Source organism: Saccopteryx leptura, chromosome 3, assembly GCF_036850995.1.
Source record: "Saccopteryx leptura isolate mSacLep1 chromosome 3, mSacLep1_pri_phased_curated, whole genome shotgun sequence".
Classification (NCBI taxonomy): Eukaryota; Metazoa; Chordata; class Mammalia; order Chiroptera; family Emballonuridae; genus Saccopteryx; species Saccopteryx leptura.
Genome location: NC_089505.1, coordinates 343,530,363 through 343,549,359, shown reverse-complemented (window position 1 = coordinate 343,549,359; position 18,997 = coordinate 343,530,363). Strand labels below are relative to the sequence as shown.

The 18,997-nt window shown below is 38.2% G+C and overlaps 1 protein-coding gene across 1 annotated transcript in view; it reads right to left on the bottom strand.

Moving 5' to 3' along the window:
• The window catches only part of OXR1 (oxidation resistance 1), a 507,670-nt gene that overhangs the window by 128,904 nt on the left and 359,769 nt on the right, over nucleotides 1-18,997 (bottom strand). The window lies entirely within an intron of this gene.

Sequence of the window (18,997 nt, the reverse complement as noted above, 5' to 3'; positions counted from 1 at the left end):
TCCCATCAACTGAAATAAAATATTGACATGTCCCAACCTTCTCTTTCAAAAAGTGTTTCTTCACTCTTGAGACATCTAATCCCTTTCCACTCACTATTTACATACCCACCCCATAACTCAGACTCCAAAGCTCTGCTTTCAGCTGTCAGCAGGTCTCTCTTTGCTGTTTCTTCTTCCATATTCCAATTCAGAATTATTTAGAACCCTATTTTGGGCCCTGGCAAGTTGGCACAGCGGTAGAGTGTCAGCCTGGCGTGTGGAAGTCGTGGGTTCAATTACTGATCGGGGCACACAGGAAAAGCGCCCATCTGCTTCTGCACCCTTTCCTCCCTCCTCCTCTCTGTCTTTCTTTTCCCCTTCTGTAGCTGGGGCTCCATTGGAGCAAAGTTGGCCCGGGTGCTGAGGACAGCTCCATGGCCTCCACCTCAGGTGCTAGGATGGCTCCAGATGGGCAGAGCATCACCCCCTGGTAGGCATGCCAGGTGGATCCTGGTTGGGTGCATACAGGAGTCTGTCTGACTGCCTCTCTGCTTCTAGCTTTGGAAAAATAAAAATAAATAAATAAATAAAGAACCCTATTTTGATACCTAAAGCAATGCATGATCATAACTGTGTATGTGTCTGTCTCTCTTATTACATTCTACCAAATATGTAGTCCCTGTGCTTACTTATTACAGAACAGAGTAATCATTCAATAAATGTCATTTTATAGAGGGGTGGCCAAAAGTAGAGTATTAATAATAATAAATAATATAATAATTAATCAATATATACTAATGCAAGTATAAACTGTTTTGTGTACTCACAACTGTAAGCCTACTTTTTTGCATGCATATATATATATAAATAACACATATATAGGGTTAAATTTTTTTTCTTTTTACCATTGCCCATGTGTCATTTTAATTACTATTTGTATGTCATCATGGGTGGGATGGAGTCATTTGCTTTTATATTTTTCTATGTTAAAAACTCATACCTTCTCTTTAGAAAAGAGAAAAAGTAATAGAAGAAAGAGACTTGTCTTTTTCTGACCTTGCTGTATAAGCTGGACAACCCTCAATTGTCCAGTTAACTGAGAGGGAAGCATAATGAAGAAAATCAGCAAGAACAGATGAACCACTACATAGCCGGTCACTTACTCAGGACTGTGGAGTATCTAGAGCACAGACTCTGCCAGGGCCTTGGGTTTCAATCCTGCCCTGACTCTTACTTAGCCTGTTTGACCTTAGGCAAATTTCTTAACCTTTCTGTGTTTTAACTTCTTCATTTGTGAATGGTGGTAATAATTGAACCTAATCAATAGGGTTGATGTAAAGGCTTGGTCAATAAATACTTACTGAAAACATATTACATACCAGGCTCAGCTCTTGGTATGAGGGATAGAATATTGCAAAAAAAAGACAAAATTCTTTCTTTATAGAGTTTGCATTGCAGTTAACAACATAAGTATAAACACACATATATGTGTTAGGGATAAGTGCTAAGGAGAAGAAAAAGGCAGAGAAAAGAAATACGTATTAACTACTGAGGGGTTGGGAGGATTTCAAGTTTTTTATGTGTGTGTTATGTGTGTGTTGTGTATGTGTGTGTGTTTGGTGTGTGTGTTTGTGTGTGTGTTTGTGTGTTTGTGGTGTGTGTTTATGTATGTGTGTGTTTGGTGTGTGTGTTTGTGTGTGTGTGTTTGTGGTGTGTGTGTTTGTGGCATGCGTGTGTTGTATGTGTGTTTGTGGTGTGTGTGTGTTGTGTATGTGTGTGTGGTATGTGTGTTTGAGGTGTGTGTGTGTGTGTGTGTGTAGTGGAGGTGATCAGGTAGAGCCCTGTGCACTATGATTAGGACTTCAGCATGCCTTTTACTCTGAGAGACAGGGGAATCCTTAAGGCATTTGCACACAGCAGCGACACAGTGAGACTCATGTTTAACCATCTGTCTCCACCTGCCTCACTGAAAGCTGACCAGCTGGCGGTTGGTGAGGGAAAGGAAGGGCAAAGGTGAGGAGACCAGTTAATCAGGAGGCTACTGTCATACTGCAGTTGAATAACAATGGTATCGAGACTTAGAAGGAAGCAGTGCAGGTGCTAAGAACTGAGCAGATTCTGGGTTTATTTTGAGAATAGGGCCAACAGGATCCCTGGGCTGATAAGACACAGAGTGGGAGAAGAAAAAGAAGAGTCCACAATTACACCAATGTTCCTAGCCTGAACAACCAGGATGGTGTTTCCATGAACTAAAACATTAATAGAGCTTAATGTATGATTAATATTATTATGCTAAAATGTCGGTGAGTTAATAGGTATAAAGCACTTAATATAGCACTTTATACCAAGACAGCTCTGTGTTTGCTGTTACTACTAATAAATTGAATGGGAAAAATTTAAAACAATATATTGTTAAATGGGAAAATGTTTGTGTTAGAATTTCAACTTTTGGCCCTGGCTGGTTGGCTCAGCGGTAGAGCATCGGCCTAGCGTGCGGAGGACCCGGGTTCGATTCCCGGCCAGGGCACATAGGAGAAGCGCCCATTTGCTTCTCCACCCCTCCGCCGCGCTTTCCTCTCTGTCTCTCTCTTCCCCTCCCGCAGCCAAGGCTCCATTGGAGCAAAGATGGCCCGGGCGCTGGGCATGGCTCTGTGGCCTCTGCCTCAGGCGCTAGAGTGGCTCTGGTTGCAATATGGCGACGCCCAGGATGGGCAGAGCATCGCCCCCTGGGGGGCAGAGCACCGCCCCTGGTGGGCCTGCCGGGTGGATCCCGGTGGGGCGCATGCGGGAGTCTGTTTGACTGTCACTCCCTGTTTCCAGCTTCAGAAAAATGAAAAAGAAAAAAAAAAAAAAAAGAATTTCAACTTTTGGTCTTTGAAAATCAAGTGACTGAAATGAGATACTGAAGGACTCTCTATTGGCAGAAAGAAGACAGGAAACAGGATTTTTAAGTAATGACCAAATTCCTTCTCCTTCCTGTGCCCTCTTCACCTGCGCTGACCTTGAATACAGTATCTCTTTCTTTACTCCTGCCCCTTGAAAGTCTCTCCATCCTCCAAAACAACACACGTACAGAACACTTCACCTTAAAAATAATCTTTGTGTTTTAAACTCTCTACAGCAATAGAAGTTTCATTCAGTAGTTCCACTTTGGTACCACTGAAGTACTCTGTGTTTTGAAGAAACAGCAATGACATTTATATTTTTACTATTTTATGTTCTTGAAACTGTGAAAGCCAATACAATAGAATGCTCAAATACAAACATATGTCCCAGCCAGTTTTTTAAAAGTGCTTTTGGTTTCTATGCAGTGGTACCTATGCTTTTTCATAGAATTCATTTTTCGTTTGGAATTGTTAAGATAGAATTCTAACTTGACAATATTTGAAGTATGTCATATGACAGGAAAAGGGTCCTGGGTAGGGAAATAATTATGGGATTGATCTCATTTGATTCAATTAATTTTGTATCATTTTTCTTCCATAAGTATCTGAAACCGGGAAGTAGGGTCCTTCCATAGTTACTATTATGACTTATAATACTTGTTCCTGGTAGGCATTAGCTATACCTATAATTTTCTTTCTGTGGCAGGTAAGGATCTATGGAAATATATATTCGTGTGCAAATTCCATTTCAGTTAAAGTCTTTATGTATCACAGAGCCTGGCAAATAAATAACATTGAGAACCCAACAAATAGACAATAAGGTTTGGCTGCTTCAACCAGTTGAAACAACTAAAACAAACACACACAGAAAGAACACGGAATGCTGGCAACTCCTCTCACCCCAACTCTCCCACCATGATATTCCCCTGAAAGTGATGATTTAGATAAAACTCTGTCATTCAGTGCTTCTAAAGAACACTGTTGAACAGCCGTCTGTTAATTTTTTTTAAAGCCAAAGCCTTACTGTAATTTACAAATAGATCTGGCTCTTAAATGGAAGGAACAAAGGTAGGAAAGGAATTGGGGAATCTAAGTAATGTCTTTTATTTTCACCACCATGGAGCTGCTGTGGGCTGTGATTCTGCTAACAGAATAAAGGCTATAAGCTCTCAGAGACTTGCATATATTCAGCACTGGGATTCACAATAGCTAGGACCCTTGTAGTAAGACGTTTCTGAAGATAGATTTCAAAGTTCTCCTTGGATTTCTGACAGTGAGTTAACATGGGTCATATTATCATTTCCAATGGTAATTAAAATGCACAACTTATTCTTTTTGTTTGGGAAAATTCTATAATTTCTCTTTCCTTCCTCTCCCCAACTTTCCACTAATACACAAGCTGATCTAATAATGTTTTGTTTAATGTTTTTGTTTGTTTGTTTGTTTGTTTTTTTACAGAGACAGATAGAGAGTGAGAGAGAGGGATAGACAGGAATGGAAAGATGAGAAACATCAATTATTAGTTTTTCGTTGCACATTGTGACACCTTAGTTGTTCATTGATTGCTTTCTCATATGTGCCTTAACCGTGGGCCTTCAGCAGACCAAGTAACCCCTTGCTCGAGCCAGTGACCTTGGGTCCAAGCTGGTGAGCTTTTGCTCAAACCAGATGAGCCCGCGCTTAAGCTGGTGACCTTGGGGTCTCGAACCTGGGTCCTCGGCATCCAGTCCGATGCTCTATCCACTGCGCCACCGCCTGGTCAGGCTGTTTAATGTTAATGCTTACAATTTACAATTGAACAGTACTTCATCATTTATAAAGTGCTCTCACAGACATTTAATATTCAGTATATTTATTAGTTCAATATTTTTATTATAACATATTGTCCTACAATCCTGTGATGAAGAAATTATTCATATTATTTCTCTTCTTAGATGTATAATTTGGAGCTCTGAGAATAATCATTGGATCAGTAAGCACACATAGGAGCAGAACCATAACTTAAACCTACATCTCTCGTTTAGAAAACCTGTTCTCTTTCGATTTCATACAGTTAATTATTGGTAACTGAATTACTAACGAAATTCTCTCTGTTTTTTCCAGAGATATTCAGTCATGACAGATGGTTCAAGAGCAGGTAGAATCACAGTGGCAAAGCACTCAGGATGGAAGAAGGTGGTGAGGAAAGACCAATATTGGCTATGAATAAGCCTCAAAACAAAGAAAGAAAGAATACTCTAACAAAGTTTAAATGTGAAATGTACAGCCTATAGCATATTATACAAGTAACAGATGTATCTACTTTTTACTGCAAAAACAAACAAACAAAAAAACCTAAGCCAGCCTGATTATAAGATGCACCACCAAGAAAAAAAAAAAAAAAAAGAGAACCTTGCCAATTAAACTATGATATGCCATTGGTCATAAGATACTTTCATATTTTTAAAAGTTTAAAGGTAAAATAAAGATGCATATTACAAGGAAATATAGTACTAGTAACTGTAGAGGGTATGAAAATTCTCAAAATCAGTCATAATCCAACCTTACTAGACAATCAATAAACATTTATTAAGTGGCTATGGATGGGTACAAAGAAGCAAAATGCATCATCTAGGTGAAGAGGCTTAAGTGCTATATATGAAATATTAATTGCTATCCTTCAGTTTCACAATGATTGATGACCACTGTTAAAAAAAAGATCCACTTGTGCAAAAAGATGTCTGAGTATGTAAAGTATAGGAGGGAGGAGAAGACGAAGGAGTCAAGAGTAGGAGGCAGCTGGGGAAGGGATGGGTGGGTTGGAAAAGAGGTAGCAAAATGGGTGATGTACCTTATTTAACCAAGAGCTTCACAGACATTTAAGAGTGATATGAATCTTATCCACACCAGACCTGAACTTATAAAATACAACTGCTGTCCTATATCTGAAATGATGCTTTCAAACATCAGCTTTGAAAAAGGCTTCATAGATTTTTGTAACATCTATAGCTTCACATGCAGCGCTGAAGATTTCTCCATTCCAGAGGATTTTTTAAATCATAAAAATGGAAAACTAGATAATTGCAATATCTCTCAAATTTGAACTGAATGTTAATTCACTAAATATTGGGCATTACTTGAAAATGAAATTTTGTTATGACTGATTATCAACATCCTTGATGACTTAAAAGCTTTAGAACTTGTGACTATTATTAAAAAGTTGTTTGGGCTGAAACCAATCTTCTGAATGGTTTACTTGGGCATTTTGTATGTATTATGATTATCATCATAAAATCTCTGTGCTGAACTGGAAAAATGAAATTAGACTGCTTATTTCTAATTAAAAACATTTCTGTTTCTGCAATGAGAACTTCATAAATAAATTGCTCTGTAATGTAAAATAATTGCTTTTGAAATTACCCAAATAAAAAAAAAGATATTCAACCTTTTAGTCATGCATTATGCTCATGAATTTATTATTAATTTGATAAATAATAGCCTGCAATATCAGTAAGCTTCATGCCTAAGTGGTAAAACTATATTATACTTTCTGATGTTGTCACATAGTTGCTTGTGATTGAGGAAGAACTAACTTTATAATGGTAATTACTTTTTTTGAAAGGCAAAACAAAAAATAAGTAATTTAGAGAAATTTTATTTTTAAAAGTCAATAATAAATTCCATCTGCTGCAAGCCATTAAAAATCAAAGGAGTTACTTACATGTCTCAGATCTTTTTATATCTTTATTCCTCCCATTTTAAAAGTACAGGTTGATCCATCAATAAAAATGTTTCTTGACTTGGCTAAAACTTAAAAAATAATGACAAATGCCTCATATCTCTTTCTTTTGTGATTTCTCTGGAGCCTAGAGAACTTAAAGGAATAAAACACTAAAGAAAACAAAGACATTTAAGCTAACTTATAAGAGGGTGGTTAGGAGAACCTAATGAAATGTATTACCAGTCTGAAACCCAGAGCACAGTGGAAATAAAAGTATGACCAGTGACTTAATCACTATCATTACCCTAGTCATGCTTAATATTTCAGTTAAGGGCAAAGTAAGGCAATATGGAAACCTTACTGACAAATGAGTCCCTGCAAATGAATGAAAAATTCATTTATGACTGTTATAAATGTCCGCTGGAAATGGAAACAGACTCAAAATCTCTATGTCTGAATCTACCTTGGGAACTGCCCTCTTATACATCCCTGCAGCAGTACCTGTAGCAAATCACAGACAAGTAATGCACACGCACAGAAAGTCTACACACACACACACACACACACTCACACACACACACACACACACACACACACACACACTATATTGAAATTAGTATTTCAACAGAGTTTACTCTTTCTTGACCACCCCCACCAATCATTTCCTTTCTGGAGGCAGTGGCCAACAGAACCATATAGCTCATCTGTATTTTGAATATACAACATAAAGTCAGCTTTGTCTGACTCTCCAGAATGACTTGTTTAAAGCTGAGAGCACTTGTACCTACCTTGACGTGGACAGAACATTTCTGAGATCCTCCCTTCAGACAAGTGAGACAGCAATATGCTACTCTCAGGAAGAGAAGACGGGGATTTTGGTCCCTGTGCTTCCCCGGGTAATACAATACTTCCTTTCTGGGAGAGTGTCTGGTCTCTGACCTCTGGTGGCAGTGTGAGACTCAAAGATTTCTGTTTCTGCACGCTGTGTTGCTGTATCCGCCTTATGACCCTGGACTAGCTCTTGGCTCACTGAACATTTTGGAAACAGTGCCAGCGTGCTCTACATAATATGTTACAAGTTGGTTCTATAAATTTGTCATGGAGTGAGATAAGAGAACTCAATATCTAACTTTGGTACAGTTTCTTATTGTAAAGTATATCAATGGCATGACCACTTTCAACATATCTCTATTATTTACTTCTAATAGCACTGTTTGGAAGTAGCTTTGATAAGATTGGGTATTTTTTAACTAGTTGGTGTCTAGTACCTTTACAGATATTTAAATGCCACTAGTTCATTGTTCAAACAGCTTGATTCCCTCCTACCCCCTGTACCAGAACCTTCAGCTGCATGGTCATAATAATAGTACATAATGCTTTGCATTATACTTATTTCCTTCTGTATTATTTCCCTGTGAGGACAAGAAGAGAATCTACCACAGAAACCATTATACTGTTAAACACTTCATAATTGAATGAATGGAGAAGAGTCATAATAACTCTCTCCTTCCTACTTAGCTCCACCCTTAATCCACATTCCCTGTTAGCCCTCTGAGCAAACATTATCAGTGATAACCTGGTCCTGTATGACCCCTTGTTCAACTCCTAAAACCTTAGTCCTGGATAAGATTTTAGTGGAGGTTTCTTGTTTATTTTCCCCTGTCATTACATTCTTATGGAATCCTCCAAAGGTAGCTCACTGAGGTATATTTGAATTATAATACTATATTTTGTTGGGGTTTGGGGTAGGGATCACAATCATCAGGCAGAGAAAATGTCAAATCAGTTGGTAAAAATCCATGCCAAGTCCAAGGACTACTGGATGCCAAAACAGGTGGCCTTTAGAGGCAAGTTAAAAATGTAAACAAATTGGATTGATGGCATCAGAGTAATGGCGGTGTGAGAGATACTCCTGATCACTCCCCTTGAAATTTCAACAAATTGAACAACTATAACACAGTGAAGAAACCCCAGCTGGGTTCACAGGCACACCTGAAAGATCTTTGCACTCAATAGATTAAAGGTGGGATGGGGTGAAAAGGTGGATGAAGGACAAAACTTATTCATGGTTGTCTCTGGGGAGGAGACAAACCTGGAGTTTTCTTTTTCCCTGCCAGACTATGGGAAGGAGGGAAGCTCAGGTTACTTGGATTTTGTTTGAGGGGTACAGAGAGGGAAAACCAGAGTGACTGGGTCTCCTTCTGCTGGGAGGAGCAGTGAGATAGAGGGGCAAAGGGGAAATAAACCAAAGCAGCCAGAGCACAGGGTCACAACCAGTGTTCCCATGGTCTGCCTGCAGCTTGCACTCAGCAGAGACAGAAAAAAGCTAAAGTGCAGCCCCCGGCCTCCCAACTCCTGTCTCCCTCACCTTGCGGTATGGAAAGTGGCAGAGACAAACCCTACAGCTAGCTCTCCAGACCACTCTCTCACTTGAAGAACAGAGGTGCTCTACCTCTGGTCCCCAGGTCTATTAAGATATGAGGAGGAGCACCAGAGGCCTGAGATTGCAATTGCTAGAGCCTTAAAGTCAGAAAGCTGAAGCTATAAAGCCCTCACAACACACCCTACCCACCAACGTGACTGAAGCCCATGTGCATCATTGCAACAGCAACGTCTTATGAGAGGATAGCCCAAGAACTTCACAGAGCTAAAATTTGTAATAGAGCAACACCTACTGGAAGAAACCTCTCAAAATCAAAAGTTCTTCTTTTTTCTACATTTTTCTTTTTTCGTTTATTTCTTATTCTTTTTTCTCTTTCAATTTTCATTTTCTTTAATTTTTATATTTTTTATTCTTATTTTTTGTGGGTATTTTATTTTTTTTTGTTTATTTTGTTTGTTTCCAATCATTTTTCCATCAATTTTCTTCTTTACTTGTCATAATTTAAAAAATTTTATATTTCTTATTGTATTTTTTTATTTTAATTTTTTATTTTTTTAGATTTTTTTGTTGTTGTTAGGGGTTTTTAACAATACCACTTCCAAATGCCATCAAGAAAGAAGAAATCAAATACCATGGCTACATAAGACAGAGATGTAGTTCAGAAAGAAAATAAAAAAATCTCCAGAAAAAAACTCAATCACATGGAAACCTCAGAGTTAAATAATAGAGAACTCAAAATAGAAGCTCTGAAAATACTCAAGATTCGAGAAAACACAGAGCAATCAGACAAGAGAAAGAAATAAAAGGTATCCTTATTGAGAAAGAAGTAAAGGTACAATTTTTTGCACATGACATGATCCTGTATATAGAAAACCTCAAAGATTCCACCAAAAAACTATTAGAAACAATAAACCAATATAGTAAAGTCACAGGATACAAAATCAATATACAAAAGTCTATTACTTTTCTATATGCCAATGATGAAACTTCAGAAAATTAACTCAAAAAAACAATTCCTTTTACAATTGCAACAAGAAAAATAAAATATCTAGGAATAAGGTTAACAAAGGATGTGAAGGACTTATATGCAGAAAACTACAAAATATTATTGAAAGAAATTTAAATTGGACACAATAAAATGAAAAAATATTCCATGTTCATGGGTTAGAAGGATCAACATAGCTAAAATGGCCATATTACCCAAAGCAAAATACAAATATAAGGCAATCCCCATCAAAATCCCAATGTCATTTTTAAGAGAAATAGAACAAAAAATTATCAGGTTTGTATGGAACCATAAAAACCCTCAAATTCATGGTCCCAATACACCAAGGCTGCAGATTCTATCCCTGGTTAGGGCACATAGAACAATCAACCAATAAATGCATAAATAAGTGGAACAACAAATCAATGTTTTTCTCTCTCTCTGAAATAAATAAATAAATAAATATTAAAAAAAAACAACCTCAAATACCCAAAGCAATCCTGAGGAAAAAGAATGAGGTTGGAGGTATTATACTACCTGACTTCAAATTATACTATAGAGCCACAATACCAAAACAGCAGGGTATTGGCAGAAAAATAGACATACAGACCAAAGGAACAGAACTGAGCCCCCAAATAAAACTACATATTTATGAACAAATCATCTTTGACAAAGGAGCCAAAAACATACAATGGAGAAAAGAAAGCCTCTTCAATAAATGGCACTGGAAAAATTGGAAAGCCACATGCAAAAGAATGAAACTTGACTATAGGTTGTTCCCCTGCACAAAAATCAATTCAAAATGGATCAAAGACCTAAATATAAGGTCTGAAACTACAGTATAAATTACATAGAAGAAAACATAGGCATTAAAGTCGTGGACCTTGGCCATAGAGAACAATTTATGAATTTGACCCCAAAGGCAAGGGAAATAAAGGCAACAGTATATGAATAGGACTATATATCAAACCAAAAATCTTATGCACAGTAAAAGAAACTGACAACAAAACATATAGGCAGCCAATTAAATGGGAGATGATATTTGCAAACAACAGTTCTAATTAGGGGTTAATATCCAAAATATATAAAGAACTCACAAAGCTCAGCAACAAACAAGCAAACAAATACAATTGAAAAATGGGGAGAGGACCTGAACAGACACTTCTCCCAAGAGGACAAATGGCCAACAGATACATGAAAAAATGCTCATCTTCACTAGCTATTTGAGAAATGCAAATCAAAACTACAATGAGATACCACCTCATACCTGTTAGATTGGCTATTATCAGCAAGACTGGTAATAACAAGTGTTGGAGAAGCTGTGGAGAAAACAGAACCCTCATTCACTGCTGGTGGGAATGCAAATCAGTCCAACTATTATGGAAGACAGTATGGTTGTTCCTCAAAAAATTAAGAATAGAACTACCACATGACCCAGCAATCCTTCTACTGGGTATCTACCCCCAAAACACAGATACATTGGTATGTAAAGACACATGCACCCCCACATTCATTGCTGCATTATTCACAGTGGCCCAGACATGGAAACAACCAAAGTGTCCCTTAATAGAGGACTGGATAAAGAGGATGTGGTACATATATACAACGGAATACTACTCAGCCATAAGAAATGATTACATAGTGACATGTATGACAACATGGATAGACCTTGAGAACATTATACTGAGTGAAATAAGTAAATCAGAAAGAGGTAAGAACTGTATGAATTCACATGTAGGTGGGATATAAAACTGAGACTCATGGACATAGATAAGAGTGAAGTGGTTACTAGGGGGAGGGGATGTGGAGGAAGGGGATGAAGAGGGGGTGAGGGGAAGGGTGTAAAGAGGGACAAGTATAAAGTGACAGAAAATGATTTGACTTTGGGTTACAAGTATACAACATACTCAACAGTTCAAATGCTATAGAAATGTTTGAAACCTATGTAGTCTTATTGATCAATGTAACCTTGTTAAAGTTAATTTTCTAAATAAAATTAAAAATATAAACAAGTCATTAAAAATGTATGCAGTTAGTACTTTGTAATGAATTGACAATGACTATACAGAAAATAAAGTTCCCATTATCATCAGTTCATAACAATGACACTATGTAATAGTAATTATACCAAGATTTTGCACGCAATATAGAACTTACGGCCTTGGCAAAGTTATGTCAGTTCCATTATGATCTACTTGTACCTGACCATGCCAACATGTTTTTATTGTATATGTTGGCAATGTCATTCATTCTCAACACAGACATATATGATGTCCAATTTACTCTATAGAGCTACATTTGTATTAACCACAAACTCTTTATTTGGCTTTTTAAAGAGTTCAGCAGTATTCCCTGTGAGTGCTATTAAATAAATAAGACAGCCTATGTAAAATTTCTAATAAAGTTTCTGACACTGTGCTATAATTAGGTGTTTAATAGATATTAATTTCCATGCCTTTCTCTAATGGAATGATGCTTTATTCCACTCGTAGATACCATTCTACTACATTAAAATAATGCTAATAATAACAGTGACTTCCATATGTGTAATGCTTTATTACTTACAAAGTGTTCCAACCATTATTTTCATATTATGAATACAACCACCCTGGGAGATAATGTTTATTCTCAAAGTTTTGCTGAGTAAGCTATGTATTGAAAGTTAATGAGAGACTGTTCTCCTGCAACTTTATATGATGAGCAAAAAGAAAGGGCAGAACTGTTCTGGGGATGCTTTGATGTTGATCTTCAAATAATTTAGAATAGCTGCAGACTCCCAGGAAACAGCAGCAGCAAGTAGAAGGCAGAAGGAATTGGCTCTTATTTTTAAGCATGACTTCATATCAGAAGAAACTGACACCCAAGAAAACCCTATACAAAACTTAAGCCCATGGTTTCCAACCTCTGCAGAAAATGCAAAAGGGGACTTTTACATATTTACACATCATATAGGTCGCAATGCTATCTATATTTGCATTATTAAATACAAATAAGAGCTATAAAGACACATCTACTCACATAATCATATCAAACATTTTGAGAATTGGTTATATGCAGGCACCTTTAGAAGCAAACATTTGTATCTCTATATGTGCTATACCTACACAAGACACATTTCCCAGTATCTTGTCATTTGCTCCTTATTGCTCTTCCCAGGAATTTGATAGGAACTAGACTTGACTCACTTGTCAGTTAATTGTAGTACTTTCAAGGCTAAATAGAACCAGATCAATCGTTTAACTGTGCTTAGAACTATCTACTAGACATCTGATGAACATCATTTCCAGTGAATAAATACTGACTCTTGGGTGTTGCTTTCTCTTCATTACTCATTACCTTTGGTACCCAGGTTCCTAAAAAGTTCTGATTTAAAAATATGAGTGATCAGAAATGCCACTGTTTCTACATTTCCTCTAGTTTTTTTTTCTATATTATAATTTAGGTTTTTATTTATTTTCTTAGTTTACTTGATTTTTTTCTTTTAAGTGAGATGAGGGGAGATAGTGAGACAGACTCTTGCATGTGCCCCAACCAGGATTCATCTGGCAACACCCTTCTGGGGTTGATGCTCAATCAATCAAGCTATTTTTATCACTTGAGGCTGACCCGCTTGGACCAACCAAGCAAACCTCAGTGCCTAGGGCCTATGCTCAAACTCATTAAGCCATTGACTGTGGGAAAGGAAGAAAGAGAGAAGGAGGAGAGGGAGAGGGAGAGAAGCAGATGATCACTTCTCTTGTGTGCACTGACCAGGAATCGAACCTGGGATGTCCATACACTGGACCAATGCTCTATCCACTGAGTCACCGGCCAGGGCCAATTTATTTTCTTTATATTTGTTATCACATCATGTAGATTGTCCAATTTAATATAATGTGACTTATTTTACATTTTTTAAAGTATTTTTTCAATTTAATTATAGTAAAACACTACATGAGATGTAGCCTCTTAAGAAATTTTAAGTGTATAGTATATTATTGTTAATTATGATCATGTGACTTTAAATGTCTAACTTTGTTGGTTTAATTTTTATGAGATGGATATATCTGCTTGATTATGTAATTAGAGTTTGTTCAAACTCAACTTTTTTTTTTTAGAAGACGGTAGGGATAAGATTCTTTGCTAAAGGAAAAAATATTCTTAAAAAAATATCTTTCCAGCCCTGGCCAGTTGGCTCAGAGGTAGAGCATCGGCCCAGCATGTGTAAGTCCTGGGTTTGATTCCCTGTCAGGGCACACAGGAGAAGTGACCATCTGCTTCTCCACCCCACCCCTCACCCTTCTCTCTCTCTCTCTCTCTCTCTCTCTCTTTCTGTCTGTCTCTCTTCATCTCCTGCAACCATGGCTCAAATGGTTTGAGCAAGTTGGCCCTGGGCGCTAAGGATGGCTCTGTGGCCTTGCCTCAGGCACTAAAATAGCTCGGTTGCCAAGTAAGGAGCAGCGGCCCCAGATGGGTAGAGCATCACAGTGTAGGTGGCTTCTCTAGTGGATATTCTATAGGTTTCTATTTATTTTCTTAGTTTACTGGATTTCTTCTTTTAAGTGAAATGAGGGGGGAAATGTGCACCAGTCAGGGTGCATGTGGGACTCTATCTCTGCCTCCCCACGTCTCACTTAATTAAACAAGAAATATTTCCAAGAATTTGGTAATTTTTTTAAGATTTCATTTATTGATTTTAGGGAACAAAGAGAGAGGGAGAGAAAAAGAGAGAGAGAGAGAGAGAGAGAGAGAAAGGGGTGCGAGGGTGGGAAGCATCAACTTGTACTGGTTGCTTCTCATCTGTGCCTTGACTGGACAAGCCCTGGGTTTTCATCTGGCGATCTCAGCATGCCAGGTTGTCGCCTTACCCACTGCGCCACCATAGGTCAGGCTACTTGGGGAATTTTGGAGTCATGCAATATTGCTAGTTATAGATGTTAATTGTTGGCAGGTAGGATTATAAAAGTACTTTTGCTAATACTACATTAGAATGCCAAGGATATAGTCTTAACCTGAGATGTGAATTTGACTTGTAGGGATCCCCCTTATCAAAACGTACTCTGCACAGGACCAGAAAGAACATTTTCCCTCTTAAGTGGAGTGCTGAATAGTAATAAATAAATGCGGTCCAGAATGCTGAGGGATAAACGGTGTCAGTTCTGAAACAAGGCTCTCTAGCGAATGGATACAAGGAAAGACAAGGAAATACATTTAGCTTCTCTGCAAGAAGGGGTACTCCCCAAATATTTAACTAATTTCCGTTTTGAACAGAGAGAATGTTTTAAGAGCTATTCCTAAAAAAAGATTTGAACTGCTTATTATAGCAATTATCATTGGCTATATATAAAGTATTTCAAGTGAAATATATATATAATTTCAAGTTGGCTATATATTATATAAAATATAATATATTTCATGAAAAAGACTTCACAACATTCCTTTAAGTTTTACCCTGTATAAAGGAGCCTTCACTAAACCAGATTGGGTAGCATGTGACAAATATTCATCTTGTTTACTGAGCAACGAGGTGTCTGAGGCTGGCCTATGCTAGCTCTGTGGTTACAGTGGTGATTCAGCCATCTGACACCCACAGCCTTTTTATTTTTCTTCTCTCTTTCTCCCTGTGAATGTACTTTCTGACTAAAGAAAAAAAGTTCCTCAAAGTTCTGTGTGTTTCCTCTGGGAAAAATGTCTCATATAGAGGAGGGAGCACATTTTCCATTCTCTTCTTTGCTCTTGTTCGAGTTCTCTGCAATCTGCACTAAGGAGTCAGCTTGCCTCCTGCTTTCCCTGAGCTGGATCAGCGAAGGCAGCACTGCAGAGCCAAGAGCAGTGAAAACTCTGTTCCTCCATTTTGCGGTCATGAGAGCTGAGGGGAACTACGGAACTCTGCCTCTCAGTATTCTCATCTCTAAATATAAAATTGTCTTTTCTCTTTTTTTAATTTAAGTGAGAGGAGGGGAGATAGACAGACTCCCACATGCGCCTGGACCAGGATCCACCCAGCAACCCTGATGCTCCACCCATCTGGGGCTGATGCTTGCAACCTAGCTTTTTTAGCTCCTGAGGTAAAGCCTTCACAGAACCATCCTCAGCATTCAGGGTCAGTGCTCTAGAATCAACCGAGTCATGGCTGTGGGAAGGGAAGGGGAAGAGAGAGAGAGAGAGAGAGAGAGAGAGAAAGAGAGAGAAGGGAAGGGGGAGGGCGGGAGGGAGGGAGGGAGAAGAAGATGGTGCTTCTACTGTGTGCCCTGACTGGGGATCAAACCTGGGACTTCCACATTCCAGGAGGACACTCTACCACTGAGCCAACTGGCCAAGGCAAAAATAGGATTTTAATCCTTCCTAACTTATAGGGCTGCTATGAGGATTAAATTACTTAATACATACAAGGTACTTAGACTAAGACATGGCATGTTAGAAGTGCTCAGTAGCCTGACCTGTGGTGGCGCAGTGGATAAAAGCATCGACCTGGAATATTGAGGTCGCTGGTTTGAAACCCTGGGCTTTCCCTGTCAAGGCACATATGGGAGTTGAAGCTTCCTGCTCCTCCCCTCCTCCCTCCCTCTCTCTCTCTCTCTCTCTCTCTCTCTCCCCCTCTCCCTCCCCCCCTCTAAAATGAATAAATAAAAATAATTAAAAAAAAAAAAAAAAAAAAGAAGTGCTCAGTAAATACCAGCTTGTTAAATTACCGTCATGAAGAGAGAACTATAAAAGTAGGTGTAGATATTTCACGTAGTGCCTGCCAAGCCAAGAGAAGCCATGTTAAGACAACATTCTTTTTTTTTAAATTTTTTAAATTCATTTTAGAGAAGGGAGGGAGGGAGAGAGAGAGAGAGAGAGAGAGAGAGAGAGAGAGAGAGAGAGAGAGGAGAGACAGAGAGAGAGAAGTGGGGGAGGAGCTGGAAGCATCAACTCCCATATGTACCTTGACCAGGCAAGCCCAGAGTTTTGAACCGGCGACCTCAGCATTTCCAGGTCGACGCTTTATCCACTGCGCCACCACAGGTCAGGCAAGACAACATTCTTTATAACATAGAAATTTATTGGGATGAACTCTTCAAAACAAAGCTTAACTATCTGATTTAGAAAATTCAAAATTGTCATAACAGATACAGAAAGGAAATAAATAAAAACCTCAGATCATAATGACAAATTAGGTATAAGCTTGATTTCGAGCAACTATAGTAAGTTCTATCAAAGAAAATGAATGGTTACACACATAAGTTATATAGTACACAAAAAGTATTATACCCTAAAAGAGTTATGTAAAGTTAATGTTTAATTACAATAGTTACATCAATCAATGATGCTTGGTAGATGGCCTTATAATGTATATTTTTAACTCCTTACTTTATAAGTTCTAAAATTTCTCTGGATATGATTATGGGCCTTCTACATACTGCTTTCAGTGATTCCCCATTTCCATGTTCTCCCTTTATCCTCACTTATTTATATTTATTTCACACAACCTTGAAAGAGTGTGCTTATCAGAAAAAACACTTATTTTTCAACAAAGTGAGATAATCTTAAAGATTAAGGACACTGAGCAGAAAAACAACAAAGATCAAGTAGAAGATAATACAAGAGAAAAATGATAATAAAGCAACTTGATACTGGTTAATAAAAATATGGCATAGATAGTATTTTAGAAAATAAGTCAAGATCTTACTGTCATAGATCAATCCTGGAAATAAGTCACTCCTCTTGAAAAATAAAATGACCTTTTATTATTATTATTTTTTGTTTTTACATGTTTTTATCACACAGAGGTGAATAAGTTAAAATTATCTAACATTTGGGGCCCTGGCCAGTTGGCTCAGCGGTAGAACATCAGCCTAGTGTGTAGAAGGAAGTCCTGGATTTGATTCCCAGTCAGAGCACACAGGAGAAGCACCCATCTGCTTCCCTACCTCTCCCCTCCCTTCCCCTCTGTCTCCTTCTCTCTCTCTCTCTCTCTCTCTCTCTCTCTCTCTCTCATTCCCTTCTGCAGCCATGGCTCAAATGAGCACGTTGGCCCTGGGCACTGAAAAGGGCTCCATGGCCTCGCCTCAGGTGCTAAAATAGCTAGGTTGCGGAGCAACAGAGCAGTGGCCCCAGACAGGGGTTGTCAGGTGGATCCTGGTCGGGGCACATGTGGGAATGTGTCTCTCTGCTCCCTACCTCTCACTTGATTAAAAAAAAACCCAACAAATTATCTATCATTTGGTCTATTTAGACCATGTAACTGGAAACTGATGTAAAAAATTGAAATTCACTGAGCACAACATGAGTAGGCCTCTTTGCTGCTCTTTGAACACACCAAGCATGCTTCTGTCTGAAGGCCTTTGCACTTGCAGTTCCCCTTTTCTTAAAATGTTCTTTCCCAGACACTGGCCTGACCTTGTTCCATCATTTTATTTAAGTCCCTGTTCATATACCTTTTCCTTAGAGAAGTCTCCCTTGACGACAATATCTAAGGAAGCAGCCCCTTACTTGATTTTTCTTAGTAACTGATATTATACCTTTACGTGTTTGTGAATTGTCACCTTCACCAGAATTTAAGCTATAGTCACCACATCCAACACAGTATCTGGAATATTGTAGATCACTATATATCTGTTCAATGATCCAACCAGAAGTTGCTGGACATATAACAGGTGTTCATTGAGTATTTGTAGAAAACTGTATTGACCGAATGAATGTGTACATACTTTATGCTAGTTTCAAATATTGCATTCAAAATAATCCAATTCTCTTATTTTACATTTGCTTCCAATTGTTGATTTGATTAGACTTGGGGTGCCATGGACATTTCCTAGAGGAATGTATACTAAGTTGAGATTAAAGGAAGAATAAATTAGGCAAATAGGATTACTCTAAATTGAGATTTAACGGAAGAATAAATTAGGCAAATAGGATTATGTATTGAAAGGAGTTGGGAGCAGGGGAAAGGGCTCCAGGCAGAGAGACTGGCATACGCCAAGGCCTGGGGCAGAGAAAGCTTCAATGGAAAAAAGTCCAGTTTGACTGCAGTATAAGAGAGGGTAAGGCGAATGAGGATAGAGAGAGCAGAGAAGTGAGATTAGAGAAATAAAAACAAGAAA